The following is an 18,020-nucleotide window of genomic DNA, read 5'->3' on the forward strand; positions in this document are numbered from 1 at the left end:
TCGTAATACACCATCTACTGCCAAAAGGCAAGCCCCACGGCTGCCAGCACCCAGATCGCCGATGAAGGCTACCAGTCTACTGCACCGTCTACCGCCAAAAGGCAGTTAGCAGCTGCTGCTGTGTAGCAATGCAGTCCCACGTCTGCCAGCACCCAGAGGACATATGGTGACGGTGAGCTCAGCTGAGCTGAGCGGGCTCCATGTTGTCTGCACAGGTAACCCAGGTAACCCAGGTAAAAAGGCGCCAATCTATTGTCTGCCGTTGCTGTGACGGGGGAGGGAGGGGCCTGACGACATGTACCCAGAACCGCCCGCGACACTGTTTTGCATCATCCGGGCATTGGGATCTCAACCCAGAATCCTAAGGGGCGGCGGAGACTGCGGGAACTGTGGGATAGCTGTGGGATAGCTACCCATAGTGCAATGCTCCGGAAGTCGACGCTAGCCTCGTACTGTTGACGCGGTCCGCCGACTAGAGCACCTAGAGCATTTTATGTGGGGACACACACAATCGGCTGTATACAACCGGTTTCAATAAAACCGGCTTCTATAAATTCGAACTAATTTCGTAGTGTAGACATACCCTAATACGTAAAGCAGTGGTAAATGGCAGAAATAGCCAACACATACTTCATTTTAGTCACACTTGATTATTCACTCTGGTTCTCTGCAAATCCAATGGATTTAATGTTCTTGTGCCGCCTGGGATGTGAGGAGATCGGCTCATGGTCCCCTAGCTCCCTGCCTATAAAGTCAATGGTTAACAAGATCAATATTTAAGTTATCTTTCAGAGGCAGTCCAATACCCCACTGATGTAAAGTGGTAGGGGTAGGCTGAGAAAAGCTGAGGTCACACATTTTATGAGTACTGTTTCAGGTTCTCTAGCTACAGCAGATGCAGCACTAGTTTTCACTCAGTTCCTATGTAGAAGGTTTTCTTCACAACCACAGGGGATAAAAATCTTTAAATTTTAAATTAAAAGCTTAGGGGACTCATCATCAGCAGAATCTATGTCTGAGAAACAGCGAAGTATAAAGCAGAACAATATGTCTGCATCTACACTGGCCAACTCGGTGAATTAAATTCACCATCAAGTACAGGTTCGTTGGTGGTAGGCATGATATAAAATCTACTCTATACAGGACTGGACCTTTTTTACTGTGAAGTTTGCTAGCACTGACAGTCTAAATGAATGAAAAGCTAGCGAAACATGTGAAGAGTTTATAAGAATGGTCAGAATTAAATAACTTATTTAATTTATTTTAAATAATTTAACTGAAAGTACAAAATGAGAACCCACTGGCTAGACTGGAACCACCAAACAGGACAATCTGATTTAGCACACAGACACAATACTCTATGTATACTCCTATGAGAGTAAACGTAGTGAAGGACTTCAAAGTATGAATGTTCTTATTGGTCTCAGTATTGTTGTAGTCATGTCAGTCCCAAGGTATTACAGAGACAAGGGGGTTCAAAAGCTCATCTCTCAGACCTACAAAAGATATTCCCTCACCCATCTTGTCTCTCTTATGGTCTCAGTATTTCTGGGGCTGTTGGCAATATATGAAAACATGATCAATGACTGGTATTTCTAGGCTGCACACATCACTAATATTTAAGCAAAGCACCAGTCTGATACTGTACTCAATTCAGGGGGCAAATGTAAAAGCTGGACTGAAAGACAACATGAACTGTTCATGTCAAAACACAGTTGTTGACCACTATACTCATAGGAGGATACTGGTTTTATACTTATGAAGTACAAACATTTTAATCCATAAACAGGTTACATACTGTAAAGAGGATACCAAAAAAGCTCTAGATGATAATGGGGATAAAGCATTTTACAAGAAGGTCAATATCATTAAGATCTACTGGCGAACAATGCTTATATTTGGGGGCAATAAAAGCCATATTTAATTGGACATTTTAGTAGGACACTGACAGTCAACCATTTCCCTGCTGGGCACTTCTTTTGGGGAAGCATGTAGAATGAACACAAGGATATCAATCCACAACACCTTTCACAGGTTTCTTCATACATCCTGGCTACAAGCATACTATGAGAAAACCAGAGATTAAGCCAGGCACAGCCATTACCACCAAGACTCAAGTAAGCTTTAGAATTCTCATTACCTCCTTCTAGGGTACCATTAAACCCATTCTATTTTATCTGTCTTTTAAAGAATTTCTAAATTGGTCAGTCTTGGAACAGACTCAGCTTCTTTGTACCACTGCTGTAAGCAACATGGCAGCTAAACACTGCACTGGTGTGAGAACTTGTGGAAAGAAACTAGATGACTGCCTAATATCATCCCAAAATGGGCAGCAGAGCTGTGATTCTGAGACTAGAGGTCCTGAATATGATTGATCTGTCCAAACAACTAGCCAGTGAAGCAATCAGACTGGCCTTTTCTATTCTCCATCTCTTCCTCCTGCATGAGTTTAATTGCATCTGACCTCAGAGGCTGATTCATTTTAAAACTAAATTGTGGGTCAACAGTTAACAAGCGCTCTCTTTTCTTTCCCCCCCACACTTATCCAAGAAGCACATTTGGTATTATCCAGAGGCTATGGGAAAATCCAGATAGAGAAACACTCAATGCAAAAGAGGAAGGAATTTCTCCAAAATTGATATTCCTTTAACTTTTGATTTCCAGGTATTTTTGTCATAATTGCTTTTATTTAGAGCATGTTTAATAATTTTTAGAGGATATTTTTGATTGGCTGCTTATAAGTGAACAAAAGTCCATTAAAAAAACCTTCCACCTAAAATTATTAAGTGTTGTGGTAGTAAATAGGTGACTAATTACATCTTTGAGTTCCACATCCAATCAATACAACAGCAAGAACCGTTTGTTATTGAGAACAGGCGGAATCCTTAGTTTCTGTTTACTCATCATTTAGCAGAAGAATGAAAGAGATAGTCTTCAAGTTGTTACTACAAGGGTGCTGCATTCCTTACAAGCCAAACAGTGAGAGATATGCAAACCTGGGATACACCTATCCCAGAGATTACTTATCAGTGATTCCTATGATGGGGTAAAGACTATTGGCCTAATTTTCAAAACTATTTTGTACCCACAAATTTCACTAATGTCAATGGGATCTCTGGGTACTCAGCACTTCTGAAAATCATGCCATAAATCTTCATAAACTGGTTTGGGGGAAGGTTCTGTAATGTGTAAGAACTCTTCGTAGCTGCCAAGATATAGGATGAGTAGCAGCTGTAGGGAGAACAAACAAACAAACAAAAAAAACAATTGCCATAAAAAAAACACAGAATTATATCTTGGGATGGAGAAGGCAGATGCAGAGTCAGAAACAGATGCCAACACCCATGTGAGAGGAATTAAAAGTGACTTTATGTTAAGGCCTTGTCTGCAATGTCGATTTGACCCACTTACAACCACTGGTGGCCAGCAACCATTGCAGCTTCACAGTCTAAACTGAGTGTAAACAGGGTAAAGTGTTATAAGTTATGATTTGCGCCAATTCAGCTTATGCGGACTTCAACTTGGGTTAAGCAGCAGTGCAAATTAACAGCTTAGTTTGTCTACACTGGGGCCTAGGCCATTGCATCAGTGCAGCTACACTGGTAGCTGGACAGAGATGGCTGAGATCAAGACAAGTTCTTTATAAGATTTTGAGAAAGTGCAACACTAGAAACTTTCTAGCCCATCTAGTGATATTTATTAATATTAGTCTATGGCATGTTTATGCTCGTCTCTATTTTCTTCTAATAAAAAAACAATTAAGATACTGAGCAGGACTCTGCTGAGTTAAACTAGAGTTCACCATTGCTAGACCTTCGTGAAAGAACAAAACTCACTTCTCATTTTTGGGAAGGTGAAATGTCAGTAAGGCATAGTCACTGAAGACCCATTACCCCACCGCTCAAAGAGTTCTGTGAAGATGCTGGGAGTTGGTTACAGGGAGCACAGAACTGGAACAGCAAAAGTTGAAATGGAGATCAAGATTGCCTTGACATGATTGGTACATCTAGTCACCCTGAAGTCTATGGGCCCTCAGCCAGTTCTCTCTACTAAATCCTCCCCCCTAGCCACATTTGACATACATTATCACTACATCTCACAATCAGATCAAGTTGGGCATAGAGCTGTATGTCTAGTGAATGCACTAACTAAAATAGAATCAATTGGAAAAAAACCCTAAACAAATGCAATCTCATGGCTGATGTTCTACAGTCACAGAAGGTAAACTTTAAGTTATATTTCCCAACTAGAAAATTCAGATTGAGTTCCTGGTTCTATTCAAACATTCCTTGTCCATTATTTTCCCCAGGCACTCATAACTTCCTTGAACAATTCTTTTGGGGCTGAAATTTTCCCCGTTTGGCTTCACTCCAAATGATTTTTTTCCATGCAAGTTTGAACAGAACGCACTTTGCCCATATGTTCCAGTCATAATGACATTCTGATCACTCCATTTGAATCTTCCACCTTACCTTGCTTTGTGATCTCATGTACTGAAGTCCGCTCAAATGTGAATAAAATCAATTCAGTAGTTTTAAAGTTACAAATGTTTGAAGTAAGAATTGTGCATGCACATAAGTTTTTTTGCAGGAGAAATGCAGAGGAATGTATTTTCAGGATCAGAGTACAGACAAGCTTACCACGAACTCAGGCATTATACAAGGTACCATATGTGCTCAAGGGAAAAAAGTTTTTGCTTCACAAAACAAAGCTGCAACCTGACTTGAGCGTGTAAAATGTAAAACAATATTACATTTTTAAAAACTGGTTCTCTGATACAAATTCAACTGTAAACAACAATGCCTGCTGTCATGGTCAATCAATATGCAGTGGTTAGTTTAAAGCAAAATGCAAAGTAGATGGTGTTCAGGAGGGGGAAGGGCTTTCTAGAGAACAAAAAGTAGGTGGACCAAAAGGGAAAAAAGATATGCATGACTGTATACAACTGTTAATGTCCATTAATTTTCTAGGTCTAATCATCTAAAATGTCCCTGCTAAAAAAAAAGAGTGATTTTAAAAAAAAAAAAAAAAAAACGCTGTTATCTAGAACAGGACAAAATATGAAGTAATAAAAATATATATACACATTTAGTTTAGGTATGAGTACATCTGATATTTCATAATACAACCCTCAAGAGCACACAGTTGGAATTTAAATTTTTATGCTCTTGCTAAGCACTTAAATGCCACAAAGGACTGTGTCTCTGTCTCCACAGATCAATTTAGATTGACATAATACAAGGACAAACCTGGTAGATCTGGCCACACAGAAACATTGCATTTCCTAGGATATACTGCACTGTTATTTCCCTTCCCCATCCCCCAAGATGGACAAGTATAAATAGCTCAAGAAACTCATCCAAATAAAGTATACCAGGAGATGGATATGCCATGCTATCAGAACATTACAGTCGACTGCTATATTTCCAAAACACATATTCTTGATGAGAGGACACACTTAAGTTGGTATTGGGAATTGCAATACAAGTCTATATTGTTGAAATCAAATATTTTCAGTAAAAATATCAACGTGCTAGAAACAGACCCTACCGGGCAAGTGTTTAAGTATGGTCTAATCCCATTGTTCCCAAATTTGTTACGACACTCCGACTCCACAACAGATATTTTAAATCTTGAGTGATGCCCTACAACCAAATACTTTTTTTTTTTTTTAAACTGACTCATGTCACTAGAGTCAAGAGTTCAGGACACTAGATTCAAGAAGGACACGAGTTTTCAATTACATGAAGTTTAATATCTATTTTATATATTCTAATCTAATCCAGGGTTTAAAACTATAATTTGAAAACATGGATTTTTTTCCATGTTCAGATACAGTCTAAGACTCTAGGGAGAAGAATGGGCCTGTTTCAAAATGTATAGTTTTGTAATGTTTGGTTGAATCTGATAGTGCTGGAATTTAAGTTGTTTTCCCAAGTTTAAACCACTTTTATGTTTAGTTTTCACAGAAATCATTGCTGAAAAGCCAGACTCAGAACTGCTGGAAGCACACTGAAACAATATGTATTCACTGCCTGAGATTTTATAACATTAACAACATTGAGGGCCTTATGTACTTCAGGATGCAATTTCTTTGATACCAAAGCTTAGCAATAAACCATGCAATGTTTCCAAATTGCTGCTGACTCTTTTCTTCACTCATGCTGCAACCCCACTGTTCTTTCAGGTCATGGTTACTGCCCCTACAGTGTGTAGCCCCAAATACGCACTATGAATTTATCAAGGATCTTGAATATTTCTTCACCGGCTGCTTGGACTCTGATTGCTTTGCCAAATAAAAGTGTTTCAGCAATTGTACCTTCGTTGACAAATATCAGGTAACACAGAAGCTGAGCCAGGTTGGCTATATCTGTGAAATCAAGCTGCAGTGCAAAATATTGACTCTCAACATGTTCTACTCATTTTCTGCAAAGTCAACAGTGCTCCTATTTGCCACAGGAACCGTTTTCAGTGCCATAGCTGCTCGTTTCCCAGTCATAATTCTACACGCCTATTGCCACTGAAATTAGGAGGATCTCATCAATAGTGACGGTTTGTTTGCCTTTTGCAATTTGCTTGACCACAACATAAGATGCTTTTAAGGCTTGCTGAGGAACAGTTGATTCTTTAGACATGACTTATTGCCACTTTTAACTCTTTTTGTGTCTGAAGGAAAAACCAGCACAGTTCTCATTTAAAAATTCCAGGTGTTTGTTTTCTAAATGTCACTGTAGTTTCCCTGGCCTCATACTTCACAAATGACATGTTGTGGCTGTGTATTTTCTGCAGTAGTATCAAGACACGAAAATCCACACATAATGAAACTACCACATCTGCTAGTGCTGGTGCTTCCACTGGGAACATTCTTGTCCTTTCGCTCCATCAGGGGGCGTTTAGCACAAAGCCTTCCTGCTGAACGTTTCCCCCTGCAGGAAGTCTCTCTGCTGAAGGTCCCCTGCAGGAACAGAGGGCACAGAGAGGCTCCTAGCCCCAGCAGCAGCATAAGGCTCAGACCCATGGATAAGATGCAGGTGAATATTAAGCCTAGTTTAATAGCCTCATATTTAGAATTTTTTTCCCCAGACACTTGTGGCTCCCCCATGACCCCTTCAGAGCTCCCCAAGGGAGTTTAGGAAGCACTGGTCTAATCACTGTGGAACAGGTGGGGCAAGGAGGCAAACACTAGAATCTTTCTAATACAGTGGAAGACAAAGAATTTGTCAAGATACTTTATTTTAATTATCATCAGGTTTTCGCTATCTACCTCTTATATACAAACTTTTTCATCCACAAATCTCAGTCTTTTACAAAAGGAGGTCAGTATCCTTATTTTACATGTGGGGAAACTGAGGCACAGAAAGGGACTTGCCTAGAGTCACTGAGCAAGTTAACCCAGGTTTCCCAAGTCCTCGTCCAGTGGTCTAACCACTAGGCAACACTGCCTCTCTACATAGGACTGTCTGAATCAAGAATGGCACCACTGCCTTCATCATGTTACTCCAATGTGAAGCTTCCGAGCATGGTAACAGCTATCCCTCTGGTCACTACAAGACAACTTCAGAGGAGGATACACCATTACTGTCAATTTTTAAATCAAGGCTGGATTTTAAGATATGCTGTAGTTCAAAAAGAATTACTTTGGGGAAGGTCTATGGCCTGACCTCCTGTATAACACAGACTAGATAATCACAATGATCCCTTCTGGCCTTGGAATCTATTAATCTAAAGCATCAGAGGGGTAGCTGGGTTAGTCTGGATCTGTAAAAAGCAACAAAGAGGTGCCACAGGACTCTGTCGCTTTTTAATCTAAAGCATAAGCCCTTAAATATTAGCCATTGAAAAAAAGTGACTTCTGAACTACATTAGTGAAAAAACCATCCACCTACTGAAGTATCTGGAAGAAAATTTAAAAACAAAAAACCCACAATGACCCTCTTTCCCAAGACTGAGCAAAGTATTTTCAAGGTAAACATGAACAAGAGTCTCGTATCAATTCACAATTTGTAATAGATATTTTAAACAACAACTAACTCTGACATCATGCTTTTCATCAGTAGATCTCAAAGCAGTTCACTGAGGTCCATATCATCTCCTCCATTTTTTAAATAGGGAAACTGAGGTAGAGGTGAAGTGACTTGCTCAAGATCACACAACAGGCAAGTGACAGAGCCAGGAACAGAACCCAGATCTCCTGAATCCCAGTCCAGTCTATCCATTCAGCTATACAGTACAACTGTCCAAGTAATTGCCAGTTTCTTCATCATCAAATCAAGGTAATAGAAATTGTACTGCTTTGCAAAGTACAGAAATTCTTATATTTTGGTATGTAAAATATGTAATCTCCATGCCTTCTCATTAAAAAAGGAACTGTAGCAACAAATTCATCTCTTCTGGCCTGAGTCTGACTCAGATCCAGAAAGATCTTCCCATTTTCAAGCACCATTATTTGTGCAGCGTGAGCATCTTTTTTATAGTAGAAAAAAATACTAAAAGAAAAAGAAAGCTTGTTGCACAGAGCTTACAGAGGCTCCTTCAGGATTCTAGATACTTTTAGAGTATGCCGACAATTGCTAGAGCCCATGTCATAATTGCTGTCCTACAGTATATATTTCACTTGCAAATTCAGTGAAATGGGATGTAAAAACTCCCCACATACACCGCTTCCCTGCAGCTGGCAAAGGGGATAGGGAGAAAGAAGACTGAAGTTTTTCCATCCAACTCTCAGGGAGGTAAGTTTGTCTTTAGTACTAACGTGGATACCAGAACGAATGGATACAAACTGGCCGTGGGGAAGTTCAGACTTGAAATTAGACGAAGGTTTCTGACCGTCAGAGGGGTGAAATATTGGAACGGCCTACCGAGGGAAACGGTGGGGGCGACGGACCTGTCTGGTTTTAAGATAAAGTTAGATAAGTTTATGGAGGGAATGGTTTAATGGTAAAACATAGTAGTCAAGGAAAGCCAAGCAATGGTGGGTAAATAGTATAATGGCTAACGGGGTCGGGCTGGAGACTCTTGCCTATATGCTTGGGGTCTTACTGATCGCCACATTTGGGGTCGGGAAGGAATTTTCCTCCAGGGCAGATTGGCTGAGCCTCTGGAGGTTTTTCGCCTTCCTCCGCAGCATGGGGCAGGGATCTCTAGCAGGAGGGTCTCTGCCGATTGCAGTCACTAAAAACAGGATTGGGGACTTCAACAGCAGAGTCCAGGGAAGGGGTAGGGACGGTTTTATGGCCTGCAGCATGCAGGGGGTCAGACCAGATGATCATAATGGTCCCTTCTGACCTTAAAGTCTATGAGTCTATGAGGTAAGTTTGTCTTTATACACACATAATATAACTGCAAAGCTATTCAACAATGTATCCCACGAAGACTGCTCTCCTCTGCAGGGCCGGCTCCAGGCACCAGCCGACCAAGCACGTGCTTGGGGCGGCACCTTGTAAGGGGCAGGCAGCCAATCTTGGGGTGGCGGGGCTGTGCTTGGGATTTGTTTTTGGTTCGGCGGGGCGGCATTTGTGGGGGGGGGTGTTGTTACGGCAGGGCGGCGCTCCTCTGCCGTTGACATGCTAAGGGACTCAAGATCACACAATTTCCCCATGTGTAAAATGGATATCTTCCCAATCTCAGAGGGTTGTTTTAACTTTTAATTCATTATTTAGCTAATGCTCTGGGTTCTTGAATGAAAGCTACTGTTGACATGCAAGTACATAGTTTAATGATGCAGAGAAAGTCTCCATTAGAAGGAACCAGGAGCAACAAATGGCAGGAGTCCCATGCATCCAAAGGCAATTTTCCACTGGATAATTTTAAAGGTAGGTCAAAATTTGGGCCTGAGCTACTTATAGTTTTAACAATGCAGTAGAAGAACTCACAGGAATAATGTTGAGTTGAGAAGAATCCAAAGAACAAATTGGGCAAAATTCATTTTCCTATTCACATTTTAGAAAGTGGTGGTGGGTTTTGTTTGGGGTTTTTGTTTGTTTTGTGTTTTTAAAAAATACAACTTGTAAATAAATTCCTCAAATTGCCTGATGTCTAATTACAGCTCATGAGAAGCGGTGCGAGGTTAGGTTGATGGATTTCCTCCCAGCCTGTAATGATTCTTTGCAAGGCTTTGAAGCGGGATATGGAAAGTTCCTACAACTTGTACATTTCAATTTTTCAGAGTTTGTTTTTAAATGACTGCTACAATTTAAAAGTCATGATCATGACTGGATAAAGAACATGTCAAAGAAGTGGACTTATAATACACCAAAGATATACATTAAATGATTTCCAAGATTCTCCTACCAGTAGTTTTATTACGGTATGTCTCAAAGGAAAAAAACAGTTTAATAAATTTTAACCTAAGCAGACTTCTTTTTAACTCCCTAGTTTTATATGGAATAAAAAGCTCTGTCTTGATAGTACATCAATTTAAGTGACCTAAGGCATTAATTTCAGCAGAAGCAGGCTGAGAATACAATTTTTGGCCTCAATAATAATATTAAAAAAAAGCTTTTAATTAAACTCACACAGGATCCAGCTCCAATGTGGTATCTAAAACCAACCAAAATTCCTTATGAACATGGTAAAAATCCAATGTACAGAATGTAACTTTGGCAATGAATTTTCAATCATTAATAGCTCCACAAGTGAATCGAAAGCAGCTTTATACCATTACTCAGAATATTTGCATAGAAGAGAGCAACATGCAGTCTTGTCAATCCTTAAGGCAGAATCATCCAATGATTACAGTAAAGTGCACTTTAAAAGGAGTTCAATTTGAAAAATATTTTCAACCTTCAACAATTTTCAATCTTCACCTTAAAAAGAAAAAAATACACCATCACTGTTCCCACATGATTACCAATGACCTATTCACAGCACCCTCAGGATGGAACAAATATGTGTCAGACAGCATAAAAACTAGCAGGTCTTAACTGTAACCCCATATTTTGATGTTTCAGCTAACACCTTTCCAAAAGGCAAAGTTTAAGAAAACAGGAAAAATTGCATAGGTGATGGCTTACTAAGGGCTGTGTGAAGTGTATAAATGCACATTAGAGGGTTGAAAATGTATTTCAAATTTTAAAAAAAGTAGAGATATTTTTCATGAAAAAGTTTATGGAAAAACTTATCTCCCTCCCTCCCCCTCCCCCCAAACCAGCTCCAATGGTAATAGTTCAAGATCTTTTTTTAATTGGGTGTCCTGTATTCCTATCAGTTACAAGTCACAAAGCATCAATTCTGGCCACTTATAAACACTTCCAGTTTTTCATTCTCAAAGTTCCAAGACAAAAATAAATAAATAAATAAAATAAAAATCTAAAAATTCATTTACATGAAGATTAATTCTTAAGAGAAAAAAAAAAAATGAGCACAGGCAAATGAAAGGTTCCAACATGGAATATATCCAAACCAAAAAAGAACACATTAAAATAGTAAATCAAATTAATCTGACATTAGTTTAAGCCATTTTTGGATTTTCACTTTATAATCCAAGTTATTGCCAAGTCAACAACAAATCAATCCTTGGTGTTTCAGACTTTGCAATGGGGATTGCTTGCTCCTTTCTTCTGTTAGAAGACAAGAGTAACAGGGAGGGAATTCTTCAATGTAGCTGTGTTCTTGTCTTGGAGATATTCATATAGAGTACAGTAAACAGTTATGGTAAAAGTAATATTTTCTTAGGCCCTGGTCCTGCAAAGACTCACATATATACTTAATTGTATACACTGTGAGTAGCCCTATTCACTTCAATGCAGGTGTTAAGCATATACATAAACCTTGCAAGATTATAACCTCACTCAACACATCTATTCTCTGTTTTTTCAGAATCATTTATTTTATAGTAGTGCCTAGAGATCCCTATAAGGGACCAAGATCTCATTTTATTAGGTAGTCTACACACATAAGAAAGACAGTGCCTGCCCCAATAATACACACCTATAAAACAAATGGACAAAATCAAGTGATTTGCAGACATAGCAAATTTGATGTAAAATCAGTGTAAAAATCTATAGAGCCACTACAAAGAGCTCCTCTCAAGTACAGAGGGTAGAGGTGCCAGAACAGGCGGGCAAGATGAGGGAGGGCTAGGGGGCCATGTCCCCATCAATTTTTTCCTGCCTTAAGGGTGAGCGACAGGGTGGGGCAGAGAGGAGTGAGCAGTGGGCAGCGCTTGGGGGGGAAAAAAGCAGAACAAGGGTGGGGGGACCACGGTTCAGCCACCGGTGGGCCCCCCACACACACTTTTCGCCCACCCACACACTTCTCGGGAGCTTCCAGCACTCCTGACAGAGGGCAGGATCAGTGAAAGACAAGGCTGGTTGAGGGAAAATTAAACTAATGTGCAGTAATGATACATTGTTTCCACAGAGGAGACAGGGGTTTTGTTTGTTTTTTTTAATTAAAAGGTACATTTTTACTGCTTTGTACTTTTGTTAGCAATGCAGAGCTAATGCAGTTCAGAGGCATAGTCTTGATTCCACTCCTCCTTGTGAATCATCAGAACAGTTCACCAAGTTCCGTTCACCAACACCTGAGTTTGAACAGTTATCATATTGAGAACCATAGTGCTGCAAAGTTGGAACCAAGGGATTAATCTGGCCTGGATAACCTTTATTATGAGTAAAAGTGCATGAAAAGAGACCCTACCTTGTGTTTGCTTCAGTGGCATTTAAATGAATATCTTGGTGGGGATCCTCAGAGGAGCCTAAGCAAGTTAGGCACCCAAATCCCACTGAAATTCAACCCCTGTTGGTATTCTGAGCACATTTACATGGAAATCAACGTAACTGAAAATGAATGCTATTTTTACAGAGCTGCTTTTCAGAGCAGAACAAAACTAAGTTATGCTAGTTACAGGCCTTAAAATATAATGGTCATTTTTCATTAAAAAACCATTAATATCACTTAAAATGTGCATGTATCTTAGCCCACATTTGACCTTCATCTTCATAAACAGCCAAGATGTAGCTAACAAAGTTGCATTAGCGTATGAAACCAATAAAATCCCATTCTAGATATACTCCAGCAATGCACACAGAACAGCTTTTACTATATTAAACATGATTTTAGTGAAACAATACTACCTCTGCAGCAGGTAAAGTTATATTCTGAAACCAAGGAATGCTCAAACAAGACGACAGCATTCAGACAGACTAGTGGCATGATCTGGATGAAAAACTGCAGATTTTGCATTATCTTAAATAATCTCTATTATTCTTGGATTTTACCTCAATTTTTCTCCCCCTTTGTTATTTAACTATTATATCATTCAGTTCCGTAAAGCACTTTGAGTACAGCATGCATGACAGAGAATATGCAAAATAAAGTTGTCTTGTATTACCTTTCTTGGCTACTATTTTCTTGCTCAAAAGAAACATGAGTTTTACAAAATAACTTCTCTTATTTGTTTTACTAATCCAATAATACTAAAAAATTAAGGTTTACTTTTCACCATTAATGTTGCATTTACCTTTTTTTAATCACACTCAAATTTGGACAATAAAAGTAAGTTGTCTGGTCAGTTTCACTTTCCCCTTCTCATGCACAAGTACAATGATGTCACGTTCTGATTTCCAGGGCTGTAAGGGAATGCATAGTAACTTAGTTTTTAAGTGACATGAAATAATTTTATTTAAAAAACTTAATAGAAAACTATTAACATTAAATGTAAAATAATAATGAGGCTTTTGACATATTTTAGATCTGTTTCATACGAACAGTATCAGAGGGGTAGCCGTGTTAGTCTGGATCTGTAAAAAGCGACAAAAAGTCCTATGGCACCTTATAGACCTTATCGTCTGACAAAGTGGATATTCACCACGAAAGCTTATGCTCCAATACGTCTGTTAGTCTATAAGGTGCCACAGGACTCTTGGTCGCTTTTCATAACAACAATCATTCTTAACCCTTAAAAACACTTTCTTCCAGTATTAAGATTCTGATCCTTGTGGTTGCAAAGAAAAATTTCCAAATTCAAACTTATTAGTCTCCTCCTGAATTTGCAGACAGACATAACAGAGCTTCTGTAAACTACAGCAAAGTGAAAACTGTTCAGTGTTGTCAGTTTTCATTGTTTTTCAGATCCCCACAGTAGTGAAACTGAGAAATTTATATCAATTCTACGCTGCTGCGGCTTTAAAACAAAAAGGGAGAGAAAGAGAGAGAGAGAGGAAACTTCCAGCAATAGCAGACTAGAGCAGCTGTTAAAGCTGAGTGGGAAAGGTAGAGTAGTAGACCCTCCCTTCTCATTGCAGTATCCAGGAGGAGGTGTAGGACAGTGAAAAACCCCACCCCCAAATCATTTAATGGGCTCTGGGATGGGGGAAACCTTATGAGACACCTTGGTCCTTCTCCCGGTTTTTGTAGCCAGCTAGAGTTGAATAGAGAGGCTGTACATTTATCAGGCACCTACTAGCTCTGGAGGTTGATATGAAAGTTCGAGTACCCAAGCAAAGTTCAGGGTAAGGATCCCAGCACTCTGCTGCTTCCCACACATGGAAAGCACATCGGTGCTGATTTCATTCCTGCTGTTTCCCCTTCCCTGCCACCCCCCCCCCCCCCACACACACACACACACGCACACTTTGTATCAATCTATGGCTGATAGAGTTAGTTCTCTGGCTGATAGGCAAATTTCAAAATCCTATGTGTGAGTGCACAAATGGAGATGAGCAGGAGTGATAAGGTAAGTTTGAGAAAGGAAGTGGTGCACCAAAAGAGGGTTTGAAAGAAGAAAAGAAAGATAAGAGATGAAAAAAAAATATAGTAATGGAGCAAGGGGGGGGAGGAGAGGAAAGACACTGAAGACAACTCACAAAAGCATATACAATAGATTACTGTAGCAAAAAGAGTAGCGTGAAGCCAAGAAGGAAAAGGTGATAAGAAAAAAAAAATTATCAGGGAAATGTACTAGGTAGAGCTGGTCACATAGTGCTTAGAAAAATCTATTTAGTTACTTTTACTGATACTTGTTAAATACTTTTAATATTTTGTGGTAGGCAGCTACCTTACTTGCTGACTAGCATTTAACCAGCTATAATTAGTAGATTATACCAATGGAATTTTTGAAATACATTCCATGCATTTCCTGCTATTCAACCTGCCCTACTGTACTAATAAAATTTAAGAAGCATTTAAAAGAAGGTTGATTGACAATGGTACAATGAAATAACATACAATTGTTTTATTCCTTTCTGTTGCAATGGGTGCAGCCTTGGAGGAGAATAGCAGGCACAGGTTTCAGTTTTAGACCCTGGATTTGTCTATACAGGGACACTCAGGAAAGTTAATACAAATAAACTAAAGGTGCAAAGTTAGCTGTCAAAAGTTAAAGTGCATTAAACTCCCATGTGCGCACTAATTCAGAAGTGAAATAGCATTAGTTTGATGTAGCTTAGGTCTGGTATACACTAGAAAAATAAGTCAGTTTAACTATGTAGCTCAGGGATGTGAAAAATCCACAGCTCTGAGCAGCCTAGTTAAGCCAACCTAACACCTAGTGCTGACACTATGCCAACAGAAGAATTCTTCCATCAACCTAACTACCGCCTCTCAAGTACTCTGATGGGAGAACCCCTCCTGTTGGTGTAGGTAGTGTCTATGCTGAAGCGGTGCAGATATGCTGTTGTAACATTTTAAGTTACAGGAGGGATAGCTCAGTGGTTTGAGCATTGGCCTACTAAACTCAAAGTTGTGAGTTCAATCCTTAGGGGTCCACTTAGGGATCTGGGGCAAAAATCAGTACTTGGTCCTGCTAGTGAAGGCTGGGGGCTGGACTCAAGGACCTTTCAGGGTCCCTTCCAGTTCTATGAGATAGGATATCTCCATATATAAATACAGCCTTAATCTTCCTTGGATTAAGGCCATTTCACTTCTTTAATGTATGCCAATTAACTTCACACCTTTAGTTAATTCATTTTAACGCCCCCATATAGAGAAGTCTGGTCTAACTAATAGGTAGAGTCCTCAGTCTAGTAAGTGTCAAGTATATTTTTCAAGCCCTGAGCTAGTTAGTTCTACGTCAGTGCAGGGGAAAGCAAGGCACAGAGAAGCTAAGCGATTTGTCCAACAGCATCAGACAAAGTCTACAGCAAATCCAAGTGTACAGACTCTCAGTACCTTAACCATCCCAGCCATCCTCTTCCTCCCTTCCCCTATTTTTAGCCTATTGAGGAGTCTTGGATCTATAGTTCCTCCCTTGAGTCTCTCTTTGGGTGGGGGGTGGAGTTTGTAGAAGCCAACCACACATTTCCCAGCAGATAAAGCCACTGATTTAGTCTCTTGCACAATACAAACATGTTCCATTCCCCTCTCCCATCTTCGGCATGACTTGTTCTGCAAGTTGGGCTTATTATCTCAATACATGCAGCAGTTTGGAGGGAAGAGAATGAGTTAGGGATATTATCAAGCAAGCCCAACCCACAGTTTAAACCAACTTCATGAGCACAAGTGCCGTAGGAGCGTGGGGGGAATGGAAAGAGAGATGAAGAATTCAGACCAGTACCAGATAGGAATGGGACGGATTCACTCAGGAAAAAGCTCTGCTCATTTCCAGTGAAAGTCATACATTACTCAGCGGGCGGAGGGTTTACGACCTGAAACTGAACCGTGAACAAACACACACCCCGCACCTGTCTCTCCCTCTCCTGCCCTCCCGGACAGCCAAACAAGCGCGCATTCCCTGGGCAGGCGATTTTAGCTGCAGGCAGCCATGCTGCCGCGGCTTTGTAGGTCAGCCTAGAAACACCTTTTTGTCCCTTACATTCAGCCTGTAGCCGCGGAGGCTTTAATCCCATCAGTCAGCAACCATTTGTTAGAGCGGGGCCCAGGCAACAAGCACAGAGTCAGCTGAGTGGCTGCAGCGCACCCTCCCCTCTTCCCGGAGCCGGACGTGGGTCTTACCTCGCCCAAAGGGGGATGGGAAACGAGCAGCGTCTTCCCTAAATCCACCTCCTATTAGACCTGCCACCCACTGCAGCCCCTAATTCCCCCACCGCAGCCCCCAAGATCTCCCCATTCCTACCGCCCCCTTCCCCAGCCTCCCTCCTCCGCACCCTGCCTGTCCCCCAGCCCGCCCCGCACTGCAGGTGACTGGGAGTCACGTCCCCCCGCCCTTGGCGGCCCAACCTCACTCCCCGGCCCGAAAGTTTCCGGGAAGTTGCCCGGAGCCCCCGCGGCCACTCACCAACGCCGAGAGCCGAGCGCGGACCGCACCTGCCCGGCAGTCAGCAAGTGCGCTAGTGGCAGCGGCGCCGGCCACACACACGCTCCCCACTGGGAGGGGAGGGGGAGCCCTGAGTCACCTTCCCCCCGCCCATGTGACCGGCTGGGCTGGGCTGCACCCTGCTGGGCCAGCCCAGCGCCTGCCCCTCCGGCTGAGCCGCACAGGCTGCGGCAGGTGGGGGCCGCCGCTCGCGGGCTGGGGGGCCCAGAGGGGCGAGCCGGGGCGCGGCCCTGTTCGCTGTGAGCGCAGATTCCCGAAGCCCCTAGGCAGCCACTCAGGCGCCCTCCTCCCAGGAGCTCACCCATCCGTTCCTCTCCTTTGCACAGCCACGTCTTCAGTCCCCCCCCTTCCCTTTTATAGAAGCCCTGGGGGAAAACTTGTAAATGGCTGGACATGAACCGGTCGCCTCCCAAGTTCTTCCCGAAATCTCCTTCCTCTGAAGCATCAGGGATGGCCCTGGTTGGAGATGGGACATTGGACCCAGAGAGCCAGAGCCCTGCTGTGGCATGGAGCACCCCTTCCCCCCCCTTTCAGGTGTTTGGTTCAACCCTCACAGGCTCAGGTTCTAACCAGGGCCGCCCAGAGGATTCTGGGGGTGTGGGGCAAAGCAATTTCAGGGGCCCCTTCCATAAAAAAAGTTGCAATACTATAGAATACTATATTCTCATGGGGGCCCCTGCGAGGCCTGGGGCAAATTGCCCCACTTGCCCCCCAGGGCGGCCCTGGATCTAACTGCTGGCCAGATGTTGGGTCAGAAGGAATTTTCTCCCAGCTCAGATTGGCAGTGACCACCGGGTTTTTTTAC

At 41.7% G+C, this 18,020-nt stretch overlaps 1 protein-coding gene across 5 annotated transcripts in view; it reads right to left on the reverse strand.

Moving 5' to 3' along the window:
• The window catches only part of ELOVL7 (ELOVL fatty acid elongase 7), a 58,715-nt gene extending 41,165 nt beyond the window's left edge, over positions 1-17,550 (reverse strand). Inside the window, exons 1-2 of one of the 5 annotated variants that reach the window (XM_065599010.1) lie at positions 17,517-17,550; positions 13,463-13,571 (exon numbers count right to left, since the gene is read on the reverse strand). The gene's annotated coding sequence lies outside the window, so the exon portion shown is untranslated. Of the gene's footprint in view, positions 1-13,462; positions 13,572-16,893; positions 17,065-17,176; positions 17,388-17,516 lie in introns of those variants that run through there. The other 4 variants (XM_065599011.1, XM_005281017.5, XM_042841722.2 and 1 more) reach the window with 4 other exon arrangements.
• Between the last annotated feature and the right edge of the window lie 470 nt (positions 17,551-18,020).

Source organism: Chrysemys picta, chromosome 6 (genome assembly GCF_011386835.1).
Source record: "Chrysemys picta bellii isolate R12L10 chromosome 6, ASM1138683v2, whole genome shotgun sequence".
NCBI classification, from domain to species: domain Eukaryota; kingdom Metazoa; phylum Chordata; order Testudines; family Emydidae; genus Chrysemys; species Chrysemys picta.